The sequence below is a fragment of the Chlorocebus sabaeus genome, chromosome 3 (genome assembly GCF_047675955.1).
Source record: "Chlorocebus sabaeus isolate Y175 chromosome 3, mChlSab1.0.hap1, whole genome shotgun sequence".
NCBI lineage: Eukaryota > Metazoa > Chordata > Mammalia > Primates > Cercopithecidae > Chlorocebus > Chlorocebus sabaeus.
This window is the reverse complement of record NC_132906.1, coordinates 32,293,499-32,313,585: the sequence shown is the minus strand read 5'-3', so window position 1 is coordinate 32,313,585 and position 20,087 is coordinate 32,293,499.

Sequence of the window (20,087 nt, the reverse complement as noted above, 5' to 3'; positions counted from 1 at the left end):
AAGAGACCTTGATGAAGCATGTTTATTCATAGACTAACCTTTTTAAATAATTCTAACAGCTCTCTAACAGTAACCTTCCTGGCATGCTGAATATCTTCTTTGTTTCATTATTCAATGCTTGCGCTCTATCCTCCACTTGAGATGCTGAACATGAATCATACTCCTCTTCCTATTGCTCTCTTCCTCCCACTAAAATGTCCTCTGCAGCCCATTCCCACCGGAGAGCTCTGTTCACAACATACTGCAGGAAAATTGTCTCCGGGTTGGATCGGGGAAAGTATAATTTCCACAGGTCTGGAGTGTAATTATCGATTTTTTTTTTTTTTTTTTTAGCTCATTACATATTTGTTACCATATTTTAGTTCATTGTTCATTTACCTTTTGTAAGAATATTTAGCTTGAGTTTGTCTTTGATGAAAGCTCTGGAGGTGACATTTTATCTTTTCTTTTTGTATGCAAGCTCTCGAGCTTATATTTCATAGCTGATAAAATGGACAAATCTGTGAAAATGAAAGGGAGAAAACCAAAAAAAGAAAAGTAAAACCTGTGAAGTAATTATATCTTTCTACAAACTGTGATATCATTATCTTTACTTGAGCCTTATGAGGCTGCATAAATACTTGAAAATGAGCAAATAAAATATTTCATTTCAGTTATGGGCTTAATGATAGACACTTAGCTTAAAATAAAACTTAAGACTGTATCTCACATAAAATCACAGATTTTCTTCTTTATTCGAGTGGGGTCAAAATATTTTTACCATAGTTTAAGCATTTTGTACCCATATTTTTTAGTCTAGGCATTATTTTTATGATATTGAAGGAACACTGTGTGCAAAACTTGTCCAGGAAAATATAATTGTCTATCACCTGAAATATGAAAATTACTTCACTTTATTTTGCTAAGCTTGAGGAAGGAAGTTACGTATTTTCCTACAGTCACTCATTTTTCTCCCAAAGTACAAAAAGCTTCTCTTATTCTTTGTTATACAAAGAAAAAGTTTTTTTTTAAATCAAATCAGTAGAGTTGACTAATATTCTAACAGTTGTCATTTGACAGATTACAGAAATTATATAATATTTTTATGATTTTTGTTTATAAACACACAAAATATAAATCTAATTGAAAACTCTACTTTTTAACTTCTACCCTATGTTTGGATTACACGGAGTAAGTGATTATTATTAAGTGTTTGTGTTATTGGCTTTTTTGTTTTCGTGTTAAGAACTGAAGCCTTTGCTGGCAAACTCCTGCAGCAAGGGCCATACATGTCAAATAGAATTTTATTTTACCAAACCCTTTAGAGTACAAGGGAAGTCTGGTAACAAAGACTACCTGAGGCTACAGTGAACAATAGGTCCCAGATTTGATACAACGTTTCAAATCAAGTACTCTGGACACTTTTTGAAATTTGACATAGCAAAATGTAATTCAAATTAAAGAAATTTACTCTTCATCTCTCCCAGTTATAGAATGTTATAGGTTACAACTTAAACAACATATGCTGTTGCAGACAAATCTAAAAAATGAACTTCTGTAAAATGTACTGCAGTGGATCTGGAAACATACTGAACAGAGCCATGTACATATGGCAGAACATAGTAAAACCAATAAAGAAAATGTCACCCCTTTATTAGAAAGAGAGGAAAAGTTCCCATCTAATGACCTTGGTGACGTAGACGCTTTCATTAGGAATTTGATGTCTTTCTTTGACAGAAACAAGGCCATAGGGCACTGAACATACCGTGGAACTTCGCTTGTAAGAGACAGGAGAAAATCCCAATTAAATGAAGAGACTTTAGATGTCAGGGATGAGTTCAAATTCTAAAATTCCATGTGACTTAAGTAAATGAATAAAGAAATGATGGCCCAAAATCAATAGAAGGTATTCTCATAGCACTGTAGCTAACTAGAAGCAAGAGGATAAATAATAACCTAGAAATATTAGATCGCTGTTATAACCTAAGTGGTTTAAACTGCTTAAAGCAAATAACCCTTCTCTTGAGAAGAAATGCAGATGAACATTTATTATGTGAAGCCGATAGACTGGCAGGAACTTAGGTTAGGAGAGCAAAACAGTAACCAGCTTCACCCTCCCCTTTTGTTTTTGGGGACCTTTGAGATTCCTCTTTGAATTTCTAGCTCAATGAGGAAAAAATAGAAGCCACTCATAGAAAGACTTCTGGACACAGGAAAGCTCAAATCTGGTTGAGGATTCTTTCACAAAAGAGCTGTTCCATTCTGACAAATAACTTGGCCCTTTGTTAAAATAAGAACCGGATACGTTTTTGTTATATTATTTTCAGTACAATTTTAGGGCCTAAATACATATATTTTATAGGCAAGTAAAACTATAAAGTTAGAAGAAGTAAAATCTTTCTATTCCCATCAGTAACAGGTAACTAATTACTTACCCTTCCAGTTTTGTTTGTTTTATTGTTTTGTTTTGTTTTGTTTTGTTTTGTTTTTGCTAGTACAGATATAATTATGCTCTGTGGATGAAGAGATCAACAGATATCTGTCTATCTGTGGATGGATAGACATAGATAGGTAGATAGATAGATAGATAGATAGATAGATAGATAGATAGATAATAGATAGATAGATAATAGATGTTCATATATTTTGAGGGGGTAATGCTTGGTTCCATGGTAAGTCTCAGTTAAATATACACATGATTTTGTGTGTGTGTGTATATATATATATATATAGAGAGAGAGAGAGATGCTTTAAAAAGCATATAAAACATAGATAGACAGATAGATAGATAGATAGATAGATAGATAGATAGATAGATAATACATAGATGTTCATATATTTTGAAGGGGGTAATGCTTGGTTCCATGACAAGTCTTTGTTAAATATATACGTGGTTTTGTATACTATAAATATATACAGAGAGAGACATATTTGTCTCTTCAGGGATATATTTGTATGCTTTTTAAAGCATACAAAACATCTAGATAGATAGATAGATAGATAGATAGATAGATAGATAGATAGATAGATAGATACAATGATTTATGAATTAAATTTCCTTATGTTGAATTACTCAACCATCTATTAAATAAACCTGCATTGTTTTGCATTTTGTTTTCATTGTCATTTTTCCCCTCAGAAATCTTCTGTTATCTTCTATCCTTCAAAACCTCCATCTGAAGTTTCACACTGATTTTTCTTGGTGTATGTCTTTTTCTTTCTCCTGCTGGATACTCTTTGGGTTCTCTTAATCTGACACTCACGTTCTTCAATTCAAAGAAACTATTGAATTGCCACTTTTATGATTGCTCCACAAATGTTTGCTTTTTTCTCTTTCTGAAACTCAAAATATTTCAGATTCTTGCTCACAGCTGGATCCAGTTTCTTCTTTTCTCTAATATTACTAATCACTTTTGAGCTACTTTTGCTCTAATCCTTCTATTAAATATATATCTTATATGAGTATCCATATGTGTAAAATTTTCGTTTTTCTGCTCTTTTAAAAAATGTAGAGCTCTTCTTAATCTTTGCACATTTTCATTTAATAAACATCTGGTATTTTATTGATGTTACCTCATCTCATATTGCTTCGAGTACATTACATTTTGATGATGTTTAGGCTTTGTCTAAGCCTCTGAACTATTATTTTAGAACCCTTCTTCAACTGTCTGGAGATACTTGACAGCTTGAATGAAACATGAAGACATTGATTGTGGATTCCCATGTAATATGATAGAATTGCTGTTCAGTTTTTCTTTGGGTAAATTTCAAGTTTGTGTGTGTGTATGCATTTATTATGGTGCGATATTTTGGTCTTTCATTTGTGAATATCATTGATCTGTTTGCTGTCTCTCATTCTTGATCTTATATGTCTATTCATTTTCTATATTATTTTCTATCTGCTTGTCCTTGGGAGACCTCGGTTTTTGATTCCTATAACTGGCTATGTATTTTTCACCAAAATTCGTGCTCATTATTACAAAGAATGCAATTTTAAATTCCGCTACTTGTTTTCATTTTCCTCAAAAGCCTTTTCTAAAATTTTATTCATTCATTTTTTTTAAATGTTTTTCTATTACTTAAGGAAGAAATCCTCAGTTCGTCTTAGTTTCATCCTTAAATTCAGGGAGGGCTCATCTCCTCAGTTTGTCTTAGTTTCATCCTTAAATTCAGGGAGGGCTCATCTTCCTCAGCTCTTTTGAAAATGGCGATATTTACTTTTACCGATACAATATTACTATTGCTTCTATCATTACTTTCTTCTGTTTCCGCCATAGTTTTGTATGTTCTTTTACATCTTCTGGTTTTTCTTTTCAATCACCCAATTTTCTATAATATTTCATATATTCATAGTGTTGCTCTTGCTCATCTGTCCTCAGTCTTGAAAAACATGTTTTATGCTGACATAATGTTTGTGGGAAAAAACCGAACAAGTTATTTGCCTTTATCCCAGTTTTTGATCCTTGGTTGGGGAGTTTAAAACTTCTCAAATCTATAGGCTATAGAAATGATTGATATTCATACCTCCCAACACAATCCCGGGGTCTCATAGATAGAGAATTTCTAAAGTGAATTATTGTGAGATCCTCTGCACATGGTGCATAGACACGCTTGCATAACTACCTTTTGTTCATTCGTTCAACACAACTTACTATGCAGAGCAAATGCTTTTCAAGTTTGCAGTTCAAGATCCTTTCTTTTCATTCAAAAATGATGATACATAGGGGTAAACAGGCAGTTACCATGCCATAAGGACTGTAATGATGAGTAAATGCAGGAGGTTGTGCAAATATGTAGAAAGAGCACCTGCCGCCAGCTGAGGCTGACGAAGAATGGCTGGGACATAAAACAGAAATGGAGTTAAACTTCTAAAACGTGAAGTATGATGCAGAGGAAAGCTTCAGCAGAAAGATTTGCAGGTACAAAGGTTTGAAATTAATAGTGAGAGGCTGGGCGCAGTGGCTCACGCCTGTAAACCCAGCACGTTGGGAGGCCGAGGCAGGCAGATCACAAGGCCAGGAAATCGAGACCATCCTGGCTAACACAGTGAAACCCCGCCTCTACTAAAAATACAAAAATTAGCCGGCCTTGGTGGTGGGCGCCTGTAGTCCCAGCTACTCGGGAGGCTGAGGCAGAAGAACGGCGTGAACCCGGGAGGTGGAGCTTGCAATAAGTGCAGATCATGCCACTGCACTCCAGCCTGGGCAACAGAGTGAGACTCCGACTCAAAAAATAATAATAATTAAAAAATAAAAAAAAAATTAATAGTGAGAGTGAGCATTATGTGGGAAAAAGGTATTTTCACAAATGTGGAACACCGATTGTGAGTTTTTTTGTTTGTTTGTTTGTTTGTTTGTTTTGTTTTTTTGCCTGTGAGGTAAGATTGGAGAGATAAGCAATTAATTGACCACAAAAGACATTGTAAGTAATGTTAAAGGGGGTTATTATCTGTAGAGCAATACTGAGACATTGAAAATTTAATCAGGCAAGTGATGTGATAAACTGCATTTTATAAAGATCTTTCTGACTTCAAAGTGGAGAATTGTTTGAAAAGGAGTAAGAATAAGAGACTGGGAGATCAATTAAAGAGCTATTACTATAGAAGAGTGATAACGTTTCTTGTGAAGGGTGGTGAAATGAGAATGAAGAGATGTGACTAGATTTGTCAGATATTTAGGAGTTAGAATTTACTGGATTTGGTAATTGATCCGATGGTGTGAAAGTGAATGAGAGAGGTCAATGATTATAGTCTTTGGCTAGATCAACTGGGTCGCTGATAATGTGACTGTTTTCAGAAATATTTAAAATAAAAAAATTTGGTTTAGTTAGTGTGTGTATTATACAAATGGATAGAGGGACAGATTATATGAAAAAGAATGAATATAAAATTCTTACATGAAATACAGCATATATCAATGAATTTCAACTACAGTATTATTTCGGCAAATCAACTTAACCATGGGGACATCAAATCTCATTATAAAATTTTTGTGTTTGTTTTCTTCTTCAATATTATCTTCTCTTTTTTCCCTACTGTTAAACACAAGGAGATTTGGAGAAGAGATACATAGAACGTCATATTATTTACTTTTAAAGGAGACTTTCGATTTTTTTGCATAGAGTAGATCAGTAGGCCATCTGGCAATATGTTAAAATTCAAGTGATATTTAATAGTATTTCCACTGCAACAAGATAGTCATAGAGTGCCAGGAATTAGGGATATGAATCTGGAGAGATTAAGTGTCAGAGCCATATTTTGACCAAAGTCTCTATGTCTTTGGCCTTGGGTGTCAACAGGACTAACATATTCAATTATTTCTAGCTTTCTCATAGGTATGTGAACACCCATCTATCCACATCCCTATCTTTCTTCTTATCTTATGATAGTTTTGTTTGATCATCTATGTGTGATTGAACAAATCCTAGCTTCCTGGTTTTCACTGTCTAGTTTCTACTGTGGTCACACCTGAAGGGGCCTTGGACTATGCCACCTTTACTACACTATTTCTTTTTAATGCAGTTTTGGGAACACAATTCTTTATTTGTTTTAGTGTCAAATTGTCTAAGACATTTTGGAAGTAAGTTTATGGATTTCTTTCACACACACACACAAAAATCACTCAAAGTCTGAGTAGATTTCTAATTCATTTGTTTCTAGTCAATCCCATGTGCCAATAAATGAATTGAAATTATTTTCTAGACATAATGCCTAAACCAAATTTACTTTTTTATGTCCTATTTTTCCTCAAATTAGTTGTCAATTATGAATATCAGGCTACCAAAAGTAAAAGGTGAGGAATTAACATGCATAATCTGATTTTTGCCACAGTCTCAGTCCTTTTGTTCTCATAAGAAACTTTATCTGATCCTTGTCTCCTGAGGCATTTTAAAATCTTATCACTTTCTTTTGGGCATCCAGGTTTCCTACAATTTGTGGCTCCAGATTTTGGACTCTCTATATTTCTTTCACTTCTGCTTGCAAAGTGGCCATTTTTTTCTCAATTTCCTTCTTCTAATATTTTGCAAAAAGCAAAAGGAATGCCAACACACTGACTACTTCCAGTCATTGCCCTAGAAGTCAAACTCAGTAGTTACTTGATCTGTCTTCTAAGTATCACAGTTAACAGCTGTTTCACCAAATGTCTTGCATTCCATGGGTCTCCATCTTTCAAGTCTCTGAGAGTTTCCTTTTCATCTGCTGCTTGACCAATAAACCAATGCCATATAATTTTCTTTGGCAGTTTCTTCTTTTCTTTTCGTTTCCTCTTTTCTTTTGTTTTCTTTTCTTTTCTTTGCCTTGCTTTGCTTTGCTTTGCTTTGCGTCTCTTCTCTTTTCTCTTCTCTTCTCTTTTCCCTTTCCTTCCTTCCCTCCTTCCTTCCTTCCTTCCTTCCTTCCTTCCTTCCTTCCTTCCTCCCTCCCTTCTTCCTTTCCTTTCTCTTCCTCTTCCTCTTTCTCTCTCTCTCTTTCTTTCTTTCTTTCTTTCTTTCTTTCTTTCTTTCTTTCTTTCTTTCTTTCTTTCTTTCTTTCTTTCTTTCTTCTTTCCTCATCTCATGCTATTGACTAGGCTGGAGTTCGGTTGCACAAACATGGCTCACTGCAGCCTTAACATACTGGGCTCAAGCAACAATCGCACCTTAGCATCCCAGATAGCTAGGACAACAGGTGTATACTACAATGCTCAGCTAATTTTTTTTTATTAATTTTATTTTTGTAGAGGCAGAGTCTCACCATGTTAGTGCTAGAAGGTATCTGAGTTATTGGTGGTGAATCCATATGGGTCTGAAGCAACCTCAATTCTTGCCTCCTCAAAAGAAATAATTTGATTGAGGGGCAAAAGGCAAGAAAAGAGGCAGGGGCATGTTTCAGAATAGGTGTCCAAGTTTATTAACAAAAAGTTTTACAGCAGGAAAAAAAACAAAAAACAAAAAAAAATGTACAATTGAAAGAGACCCAAGAAGGTGACTTGAAGGACAAGTACCCCATTTATTTTTGATCCTAGGACTTTATATGCTGGCTCACTTCCCATATCTTGTGCCCTTTTCCCTTTACCCATCCCTAAGGGGGAGCTCCCCACATGCACAGTGCCCTCCTTACATTTGGGAGGTGAGCATGCATGGTGTGTTTAGGAAGTTGTGCACATACCCATCTGAGGCTCTCTTCCCTTTTCCTGGGCCCTCAGCAGGTCACACTCTATCATTTTGTCTCTAATGTGTATGACTGAGCTCACTTGCCCAATTCCTGAGATTTTATTGGAAACTGATTACCAATTTCAAGTGTTTTTATGTGTTTGGCAAACTGCCTCTTCCTGGTGCCTGCAATCAATTATCACTTTAGTGTGACAACTGTGTACCATCAGGAATTGCCTCTCCCTGATGAAGGCTGCCAACTATCATTTTTAGAAAGGCAATGTGTAACTGGTGAGCCATCGACCTGATGGCTGCCTGACATTCCTGGTGGGGGCTGGAGGAGCAGTAATTCCTCTCCTGCTCTGCTCATGCCTAACTACCTATAACAACCGTGTTGCCCAGGCTGGTCTCAAACTCCTGGATTCTAGCACTCCTCCTGTCTTGGCTCCCCAAAGTGCTGGGATTAGAGTCATGAGCCACTACACCCAGTCTATCATTTTAAATAATATTAGCTGTTTAAAAATATGAGCCCCAACTTCAATTGTTATTCTATTGTAGACTTTATTTCTCATTTATATCAAGTTTGCAACAGACTTTCCTGATTGGCTCCATATTCCTCCCAAAATGGTGAACACGAATTCAGGTTTGTTCAATATTTTGAGTTTTCCATTTTCAATTTGTGGCTTTTAAGGTCACCATTGGTATTTGTCTGAAGTCTGGGGAATAGGGAAAGAGCGTGGAGAATTCAGGGTAGGAAGATTTTATCTGCCCAACACGGTAATAGTCCATATCAAGTCAGTTTAGATTTTGTTGGCCACACTTAGATTAAGTCAGTTTAGATTTTGTTGGCTTCAGTTATATGGTCACACCTACCTACAAAGATGGCTTGGAAATGTGGATTGGTATGTTCCCATGAAAAAAAAGAAGAGAAAATGGGTTTGGTGAGCAATTAGCCAGCCTCCACTGTAATAAATACCATTGTAACTTACCTCAGCTTCCACTCCACCTCCTTTATGTTAAGAGAATTGGAGCTTCTGTGTCACTAAAATGGATAATTGCCGCCCCTCTGTGGCTCTTTGAGGCCATAACCATTTCTGGTCAGACTATTCTAGGGGACTTTCAGTAGAAACTGCATCTTCAGTTTCTGACACCTCAGTAAGGCAACCAAGACCTTTTCAGCTATAACAGCAAGAAGGCAGAAACACACAAACTTGTCCTCAAGTTTAGCTCTTCCAATTGCAGTAGGAAGTTCTAAGACTTAGTTCGGGCAGAGACAAATGCAGGATTAAAGCAACTAAAGCAGATGTGAGCTTTCTGTAAGTCAAAGCAAAATTCTAACTTAGTAAGAGAATTGATAATGCATGCATAGTAGCAAGGAGGGTCAGACACAGACATGCCAAATGGCACAAGACAAGTTGTCCTGACATGGATTTTAGGATTACAGGCATTTTAATTTTTAATCCAGCAACCTGGGGCTTCCTAATCAACCCACTCAATCTTCCTGGGAGGCCTCTGATCTACAGGGTTCGGAAAATTATCAGAGAACAATAACAGTACAACCACAAAGCAGACAAGAGAGAATTGGCTAGTTACTTAAACTTTTCAGCATGTCTTTCTTCAGGAAAAAAGGAAGAATATAAATTCAACCCAGTTTTGTCTGCTGCTCCAGCTCTGAGAACCATCCTGCTTACTAAGAACAAACTTCCTGATGGCAGTTTGGCCAGGAGGGGACGATCTGCTTTCCTGATTAAGTGTCTCTGCTGAAGCATTACTGCTTTCAGTGATGACTGTCCTTTTAAAAAATGACTATGTTTTTGAGTCTCACCTTCCCTCAGGTAAGTAAGATCATCCAGTTAGTGGGGTTGAAAACAGCTGCTAGAATTTTTGTTTTATACACATTCCCTTTCAGCCACTACTGAATAACAGACAGTGTGTAGGAATAGAAGCCAATCAAGTTTATGCCTATTATCTAAATATCATGTAAATATTTCTAACACATTTAATTGATCCCCTCAATCAAAAATTGAAAAATTAGCTTTACCTTAGATGTCATTAAGCTTCAGTGTAATTGACAATTGGTTACCTTTACACCTATGCCAATAAAATATTTTATGGTATTGCCTCTTTAACAGATTTAAAACATACTGGAGCCTGAATGTGAAGTTGAATGTACCCAATTTTAAGCGACTGGACTGGAGGCTATTTGGTTATTCTTGCTGTTAAGTTTCTCTTCTGATTACTGCTTAGTCATTCCAATTGTTCGCTTAGTAATTCATCATAATGATGGGCTAATGATCAAATGATCAAATCAACACGCTTTGGCCAAACTGGGTGTATTGAGAAGATTTGGCTCTGTCTAACTTTGTTCTGAGGACAACTTCTTACAGCATTACTTACCTAGTAAATGCTCAATAAATATTTGATGTTGATAATGTTGATGGTCATAATTGCAAAAGTAGGCAGATAATAAACAGAAATCAAATTTTCAGTTAGGCTCACATACCAGTCTGCCTTTTAAAACAGGAATGTAATTCTTCTTGCCTCTGAAATTTGCTTTCACCCCTGAAGTCAAGATGCTACAGAGTTAGCGTAGCCATCAACACTATTCAGCACTTACTCTCAAAATGATTTTAGATGTATTTGTAAGTTAAAATGAATTTCCAACATGCTGAGCAATGTGATCTGTCATATTAGTCTAGATGTCAGGTGCCTAGACTTTCTCTGTGAGAAAGTATTTACAGCGCTTTTGCTCAAGAACTCATAAGGAACATAAGTGGGAGACAATTGTTATTTAAATTAGTGAATTATAACTATTGTGAACTTCTTTTTAATGAAAACACCTACACCAATTAGTTCATATTTTGTATCAAAGTGATTATTTCCCAACCTCATTTTCTCTAATCAAATCACTGTTTGTTACGGAAACATGGCAAGCTGTCAAATGAGTGGAATGTCTTTTTCTAATCCTGACTTATTAGTATAATTTTTCCCTTCAAGAGAGGCAGCAAAAATATCCACGGGAACTATAATTGGCTATGGAATGAGACAGCCGCCTCTGGCAATTGAGGTGAAGTAGGTTGGCTGCTGAATTGTAAAGATCCCATTTTTCGTTGTTAGCTCTTGTCCCTCCTTCGTACCCCATCCACATGGGTGAGTTTAATCAGCAATTCTATAGTAGGAAGCTCCGTGGCACTCTGAACTTGTATTTGAGCTCAGTTTTCTACTGATTAAACATGGGAGCTTGGAAAATGACTTCACTCTTGTAGGCATTAGTTTTCTCACCTGCAAATCAAGGATAATATCACCTTCTTGGTTGAAGTGTGTAAAAAGAATTAAATATAGTGCATATTATGTGCCTAGCATGAAGTACTAAATAATGGCAGAAATTATTACTATATTTTGGGAAATAACAGTTTAGCTAATGTGAATGGCATGGCAAAATAACCCCGCCCTCTTTCCCGTCCCTTCTTCCCAGGGCATGATCGTGGCTATTCCACGGTCAACATATTAAGTGTCAATTTTAATCCCAGAGTAAAATTTCATAGCCAACTAGAAACTCTAGAAAATGGAGGTTGATAATGGAAGTGCTGATAAATATTTTGATGTTTTCAGGAATGTAACGGGCTTCTTAAGAAACTGGAGTTGCAAGGTAAGCTGTTTACTTTCTTTCTTTCTTTTTTTTTTTCCTGCTAAGAAGACAATTATGCAGTCCTGTTGGAGAAGTTTATAATATGATTAAACAGTCAACATTAAATCAAATGGTGATCCAATCCCCAAGAGGGAGTTTACCTTCACAGTACTTTTGAGATACTGAATTGTATTTTCAAATGTCTTTGTACTGAACTATGAAGAAGGAATTGCTAATGTTTTTAAGGCAGTTAAAATAGGTTGATGGAGGGATGACCTTTTTAAAAATGTTTTTCTAATTTTAATATTTACTAACTGAGAAACATTTTCACTATTGGCATTTTAAAAATTCTTAACAATAACTGAATAACTGGTCCAGACAATCCACTGAATATTTGCTCATGTCAATTTGCATCAGATTTACATTTGATACACACACTGCAAAGCAATTTGTGCTAACACATGTAGTAACAAAGATTACACTTTAAATCTGTGTAATAATTCAATTAGCAATGTATTTCTAATTTAGTAGACATTAGTATTTTTATAAACACCAAATATATTAAACATATTGTAAAGGAAGATTCTGTATATCAACCTTAAAAGATAAAATTATGGTAAGCAAATCAGTTTGTAAATAATATAATTTTTATATTTGATTTATTTACTACCACTGTGTCTGCATGAAATAAAAATCTACCACTTTCTCTCTTCTGGTATGCATTAAAATAAACAGTAACCTACTTATCAGTGAACTTACATTCAAAAATATTTTTAAAAGTATAAGAGAAAACACATTCTAATAAAAAAACAGATCTACTCAAACAGTATAATAATGATATGGAATTAGACAGGTCATATATCCTCCTTAAGACTCAATTTAACTAATATAAATTGGAGGAAAATAAAGATTAAATATAATACAATATGGGACACTTCAAGTTGTACATATATGTTCAAAATTCTGATTATGATGAGACCTTCGTGTTTTTAAAAACAAAATAACCTTAAGAAGGATAAAAGAATATTTCCTTAATAAGTAACATAAAGTAGCGTTTGAAAACATGAAGTACTAGATTGCCTGGGTTAAAATATATACTGTTTCTCAACTGGTTTTATGACTTTAGGAAAGTTACTAAACTCTGGGCCTTGCTTTTCCTCTCTTTGAAATGGGAAGTTAATAATATCTCATAGGTTGCAGAGAAAAGGAACACATATACACTGTTCATGGGAATATAAATTAGTTAAGCCACTGTGAAAAAAGGTTTGTAGATTTCTCAAAAACTTAAAGCAGAATTACTTTTTGACCTAGCAATTCCACTACTGGTTATATACCTAAAGGAATATAAATCATTCTACCGTAAAGACACATGCACATGTATGTTCACTGTGTCTCTATTCACAGTAGCAAAGACATTGGAATCAACCTAGATGTCCATCAATGATAGACTGGATAAATAAAATGTGGTAGACAGGTGTGGTAATCCCAGCACTTTGGGAAGCCGAGGTGGGCTGATCATGAGGAGATCAGGAGATCAAGACAAGCCTGGCCAACAAGGTGAAACCCCATCTCTACTAAAAATACAAAAATTAGCTGGGCTTGGGGGTGCGTGCCTGTAGGCCTGTTATCCCAGCTACTCAGGAGGCCGAGGCAGGAGAGTGGCTTGAACCCGGGAGGTGGAGGTTTCAGTGAACCGAGATTATGCCACTGCACTCCAGGCTGGTGACAGGGTGAGACTCTTTCTCAAAAAAAAAAAAAAAAAAAAAAAAAAAGTGATACATATACATCATGGAACACTACCTAGCCATGAGAAAGAATGACATCACGTCCTTAGTGGCAACATGGATGGAATTAGAGGCCATTATTCTAAGTGAATTAATGCAGGAGCAGAAAAAACATGTTGTCACTTATGAGTGGGAGCTAAACAATAAGTACATATGAATATAAAGAAGGAAACAATAGATACCCAGGCCTACTTGTGGGCAGAGTGTAGGAGGAGGGTGAGGATTAAAAACTACCCATTGGGTAATATGCTCATTAATTGGGTGACAAAACCCCATGACATACAGAGTTTGCCCATGTAACAAGCTTGCACATGTACCCCCTGAACCTAAAATAAAAGTTGAAAAGAGAGAAAAAATACCTCATAAATTCATTTTGAGGATTGAAGGAGGCGTCTAGCTGTGGAAAAGCTTTTAAACTGTGCCTGGCAAAGAATATTTAATTATTAGAGGTATGTCTGAATGTATATATTTATGTATTTGGAAGCCTAATTCTCATGGAGATCATTTTCCAAAATTCTCAGATGTTATTTTTTATTATTAACAGAGGCTTACTGTTAACTCACTCTTACTTTTTCCGTAGCAGGAATGACCTAGAAAATAGTACTGCATATCTTTTATACCAGTCTCACTTTATTTTGAAAAATGAGCTCAGAATTGGTAGGCATTAGTGTAGTAGTCCTCAAAATATATCATATATTAGAATTACGTGGATGACTTGCTATAAACAGATTGCTGGACCTGGCCACCAAAGATTCTAAGACTCCATTGGCATGTTTTACAAATTCTCAAGTGAGGTTGATGCTGTTCTTTTGGAGACCACACTTTGAGAACCTTTGCCAGAGAAAACAATTTGGAGAAAAATGGAGCCATCTGAATATAGAAACCATTTTTATTTCTGCATATAGGTTAGAAATCACATTAACGCAGTATGTGCTAACATTTGACTGGCTAATTGATATGTAGAGGATATTCACTCCAATGACTTGGATTCTGCTTTTTAAGAAGTTCCCCTTTGCAAATCAATACAGTCTGGAAACCTCCTCAATACAGCCCATTAGGGAACATAGTAGCAGAAGATAAATAATGAAAACAATCGGGTAAATGATGAAAAGAGTAGATGATCCCACAGAGTCTTTGACTGACAGGCTAATGAGATTACACTTTAAAATTCTAAGCAGGAGGCAGCCAAGTCTCTCCCTTCTACAAGGTGTTTGACCAGAAAAATGTCATCTAAGTAATGTTTCGGGAAGATTAATTTTGTGGTAAAATACATAGCAATAGTGATTAAATTGGACTGGGAGGGAGGCTATGTTCATAGAGCACTTGTGAATGGTGGCAGGAATGAAAAGAGAGAGAAAATGAATCAGCAAAACTCACTCACTGATTCTATGTGGGGATAATTGAAGTCTCAGGCTTGGGTTCTTGGAGATTAGTGCCCTTGAGAGGAAGGGAAGGCAGCTGAAAGAAGTTATTTTATGTGTATGCTATCGGATTAAGTTTCTGATTTTAAACCAGTGTGGCTTGGCTTCAAGGATAGCCTTTTTTTTTTTTTTTTCTCCCTGAAAGCAAAATCAACACTGTTCTTCGTGCCTCAAATAAACATCCACCCTACCAACGATTAGTTCAACCAGAATTTCATGTCTCCACAATCGTTTTTAGGCAATCTCTATCCATTTCTTTTCTCTCCTTTCAGCTTCTGAGTCCTCTTGTCTTCATTCTCTACTCTCCCACTCATTCTACTTCATGTGAAACTTGTAGGTAGAAAGAAGCAGGGTCAAGACAAACATTATGTGACTTATATTTTATCAGATTGTTTTGTTTTGTCATATCTGAACAGTAGAGAACAAGGATGAACTATAATTTGGAACAAGAGAAGAGACAGAAATTGGAGAGAAATAGAGAAATAATTTTTGAGAGAGCACTGCTTAGGACACAGTTATTGGCTTATTCTTTATCATCTTGTTTAAAAATATGAAGGCAAACTGTGAGCTCACAAAGATAAGCTATAGGGTTAGAGATAGAAAAGAACGGGAATCTAGGGTTTAATGATGAAAGAGAAAACTGCTGAATGGGGGTGCTTAATGCTACCTAGCCCATAACTTGGCCAGTCTGAGGAAGGACATAGGGAAGTTCAGGAGGTTGCAAGGTCAACAATCACCACATTTTATTTAGAGCACTCTCAGTTATTGCTAAAATTGTAGAAGCACCTCCATTCTGTAATATTATTTTTATGTACATTATTTCTGTTGAACACAGCAAGTCAAAGGTGACATTATTCCACTGCATTGATTCTTTACTTTATAAAAGTGAAGGTGTATTGAGTAATGTATTACACATTTGGCATTAAGTTGCTTTTGTTGCCAATAAACAATATGAAGCCAAAGTGCAAAAACAAACATTTGAAAGAGAAAGCTAAGAGAAAGTCATTAGATCACAAAGCTCTACACAAAGAAGTTAAAGAAACACCAAAGCTAGTGCAGCCATAAATATTTAGCGTTTAATTGGAGAATTCTAGTCTCCCTACATTTGGGAAATCATTCTATAATGAGCACAGCAGCTAGGATTCATCTATGTATCATGAGACAATGTCTAAATGACACAGCTGTCTGCAAATGTCTCCTACATTTTTGTGTGAGATATTTTTAGGGGTGAATCTCCATGACACAGTAATGACAGCTGATATCTTGGTACTGTTTAGTGCAGGACTCCTTAGTGTGTTGATATCAAATTCATTTTAATGCTTCATAAAATGCAGCATTTCAGAAAGCACTATTCTATAAAATGTGTGCATTACTTATTTTCATATGTGTGTTTTCAAAGAAAAAAATAATGAAAAGTTGAAAAATAAGAGAATTTTCAACTTCGACATGGAGATAGACTTTTCACATTTGTGTCATTATTAGTATTTTTAATCTTCATTATAACATATCATGAAAATGCTTAGACCCACAGAGATAACAATGATAAAAGTAATTACTCATTCAGATGGAATTTTTAAAATGCAATGTTTTCTGAATGGTGGAGGATGAGATTTCAATGGGAAGGAGAATAGTGTTCTATATGGAGAGTGACTGACATGACAAATGTCACTGAAAATTATGAAAATAGTAGGTAAAATTATTTGGAGGCTAGGAGAACAGAGGTGAAGGCATCCACAGGAAAGTGGCTATTGGCCTAGGGGTTCTTACTCTTTGCAGGAGAAGCCACCACATTCCTATATAGAGCATTTTCTGTCATCTCTAGTGTGCCTAAGAGGCTGAAAAGATGGGAGAGAAAATAAGGAGACATTTGACTTATATCTGATTATGTGGAAGAGGAGGAGTATTTACAGCATTGTTCCTATTGAAAAGTGTCTTTTGCATTTTAAACATTTGAATTGCAGTTGAGCATCTGGTACATTCACAAACTGGGGCCCGAATTGTACAGAATGGTACAAAGGAGTTTTAAGAGTCTGTAGGAAGATGGCATGCCTTGAATACAACGTAGTTTAATGATATAGTGGCCATGCATCTGGAGCCAGTCTTCTGAAATAGCCTACCATAGGCTTATGTCATTTACCTACATTTCATATTAGCTCTCCGTAAGTTTCTCCATATCTAGGCTTCTTTCAAGAGCTTATTGATGCTCTTATCGGATCTGCTTAATTAAACACACTATTGACAAAATCTGGATCTTTAATCTAGCCTAGTAGAAGTTAGACTCACTCTCTCAATTGCTCATGAAGCTCATCCATGGTGTGAAAATAGAAACCTTGTAGTAACAAGTCAGTCAAGTTAGTATTCTGGCATTTATTATATGCTAAACATTCTACTATCACTTAACAAAGACTGTCTCTTTAATCTTTCTAATAAAGATATGAGTATTATCCCCATTAGACAGATAAGAAAGCAAAGGCCAAGCCTCATAGCTGTAATTGCAGAGTCAAAAATCGGATCCAGGCATTTTATTTCAAGAGCCTGCTCTTAATTTCTCTGCTCCATTGCAAGCTGTTTACATCTGTCTGGGAGTTGATGCATTCATTCTCATCAAATGGATTTTGAAGCAGAGTCGAGTAGTCAGCCTGGAAAATCAAAAATTACTATCTTATCTTCCCCGAGTTATGATAAACTGTTTTTCAAGGATTGGTGCTTTTAACATGTTTTATCTCTCATTCCATCTAGAAAAGTGTTCTGCACCTTTAAGGAACTCAGTGAGCATGGATTGACTTAAAACTAATGTATATGTAGTCAACTAGCTCCTTAAGACAGAACTATTCTATCCAAATAGTTAATGGCTTAACAAAATAATTGCATACATTTTTCATATTTTGCTATTCTTATACTTTATGGTTCCTTATCAATAATAGTGTTTTTCATACCATTTCTTGGGTGGGTTACTGGCCAGAACATTCAACACATATATTAAAAATGCTGTCTAAGATTAATTTATAGATGGCATATACATTTGAAAAAAATACACATTAATAACTGCTTAACATATACTTGTAGTTTCATATGGATGAAAGATATGTGTATAGTATATGTGTGTATAATATATGTATGTATTTCTATATACATATATGTACATAAAACATATATATGTATATTAAACATGTATATGTATATTTTGACCTAAGCCTTGTTTTAAGTTATTTACTTTCATCATCTCATTTAACTTTCCTAGTGGGGGAGGAACTACTAATGTTCCATTTGACAATTGAGAAAACAGATTTGGGGCAGTTAATAAACTTGTCTTTTGTCAGACAGCTAGCTAATGGTGGAGTTAGAATTTAAAACTAAGTATGTAGACTCCAGAGCCTGAGGTCTTAAACATTGCACAACACTGGCTCTCTGCAGTCATAAATCATAAATTATATTTTCTTTGATGTCTAATTTCTTTGAAGCCTTCCTCCTTTTGGGTCTGCATACTAACCAGTTGTATTACATGTTTTGTGACTGTAAATTAGATAGAATGTTGAGATTTTCATCAATATTCTTTTTAAAAATGTTAAAACAATCTCATTTTTATAACATTTGTTCAATACATTTTATTTTAAACATGCTATGCTAAGAACATAGGGTTTTCAATGAGGTTTGGCATGAATCCTTTCCTGGATAACTTTATAAATACATATATATATATTCAGTGAGAATGGTGTTCCTCAATGAGAATGAAGTAGAAGGAAGATAAAGGGAGAAATACAATAATCTCATGAGAAGCATTTTAAAACCTTATAGGTAACACACTTGGCAACCCTCTCCCTGAGAATCTGTTATTCCCATCTCTAGTTTTTTTTGTTTTGTTTTTTTGAAACAAAGTCTCGCTCTTAACGCCCAGGCTGGAGTGCAGTGGTGTTATCTTGGCTCACTGCTACCTCTGCCTCCCTGGTTCAAGCAATTCTTCTGCCTCAGTCTCCCGAGTAGCTGGGATTACAGGTGCCTGCCACCACAACTGGCTAATTTTGTATTTTTAGTAGACACAGGGTTTCACCATGTTGGTCAGGCTAGTCTCGAACTCCTGACCTCAGGCAATCCGCCTGCCTCGGCCTCCCTAAGTGCTGGGATTACTGGTATAAGCCACCACGCCCAACCTCCCATCTCTAGTTTTATAGTAATAATAATATATTTTATCAAGAGAAACGATGTGTTTAACTGTCTCTCCCTCTTCCCGTCTACTCCCTCCTCCTCCCCTCTACCTGCCTCCCTCTGTTTTCTCTCCCCTCTCACTAGATACTTTCTCTGTAGCAGTGGGTAAAGTAATATGGCCCAGGGGGTGCTTGTACTTACTTTAGTAGGGCAAATGTGAACAGGGTGATATTTAGGAAAAAGAAAGCTAGGAACAATCTATTTAGTTCTGCTTCTAGTACAGGTTGAAGCTAAGGGCAATTTGAGTTCTTGAAGCCCATGGACTGTTCAGATTAGGTTGCCGAGGAAATAATCTGCGTGAGTGTGTTAGAATTACAGATCAAAACAAAGCAATGCTGCAAGAGGCTACTCTGAATCTAATTCCTCTGGGAAGGAGAGAATGTCCACATTTATTCAGAGGTACGAGGCCATAGCCAATTATCTTTTCATTTGAAAAATGATGAAGAATTATAATGCCTTGATTTTTTTTAGGCTTTGATAAAGTTTGTGGCACAATGTTACTAAAATTTTCTCATTCATTTCTCATAGTAACCCCCAGAGTAAAGAGTTTCTGTTTTACCAAGAGAGAAAATGACCCTTTCTGGGAAATATAGGACATTGGCTTAAAAATGAAATGTATACTAAGCAGAGATGTGTGTACTATAATATTATAAAAGCTACATGAGTCATTTAACTTTGTGGACTGACCTATGTGAATGTGGTTGTGGTGAGGAGAGAGTAGGATTAGGGATAGGTTTTGACTAAGTAAGTAGGCTGTAAAATCACTTGATAAAGGACAAGTTGCTGAGGATTATTCTAGTGTACCAGTTAATACAATTCAAGTAAGATGAAAATCAAATGTGAAAATCTGATGGTAGTATTGAATTAATGACTACAGATGAAAATAAAATTTCAGCTATATATTCAAGTGCATCAGGATTTAGTTAGTTTCCAATTCAGAAACAG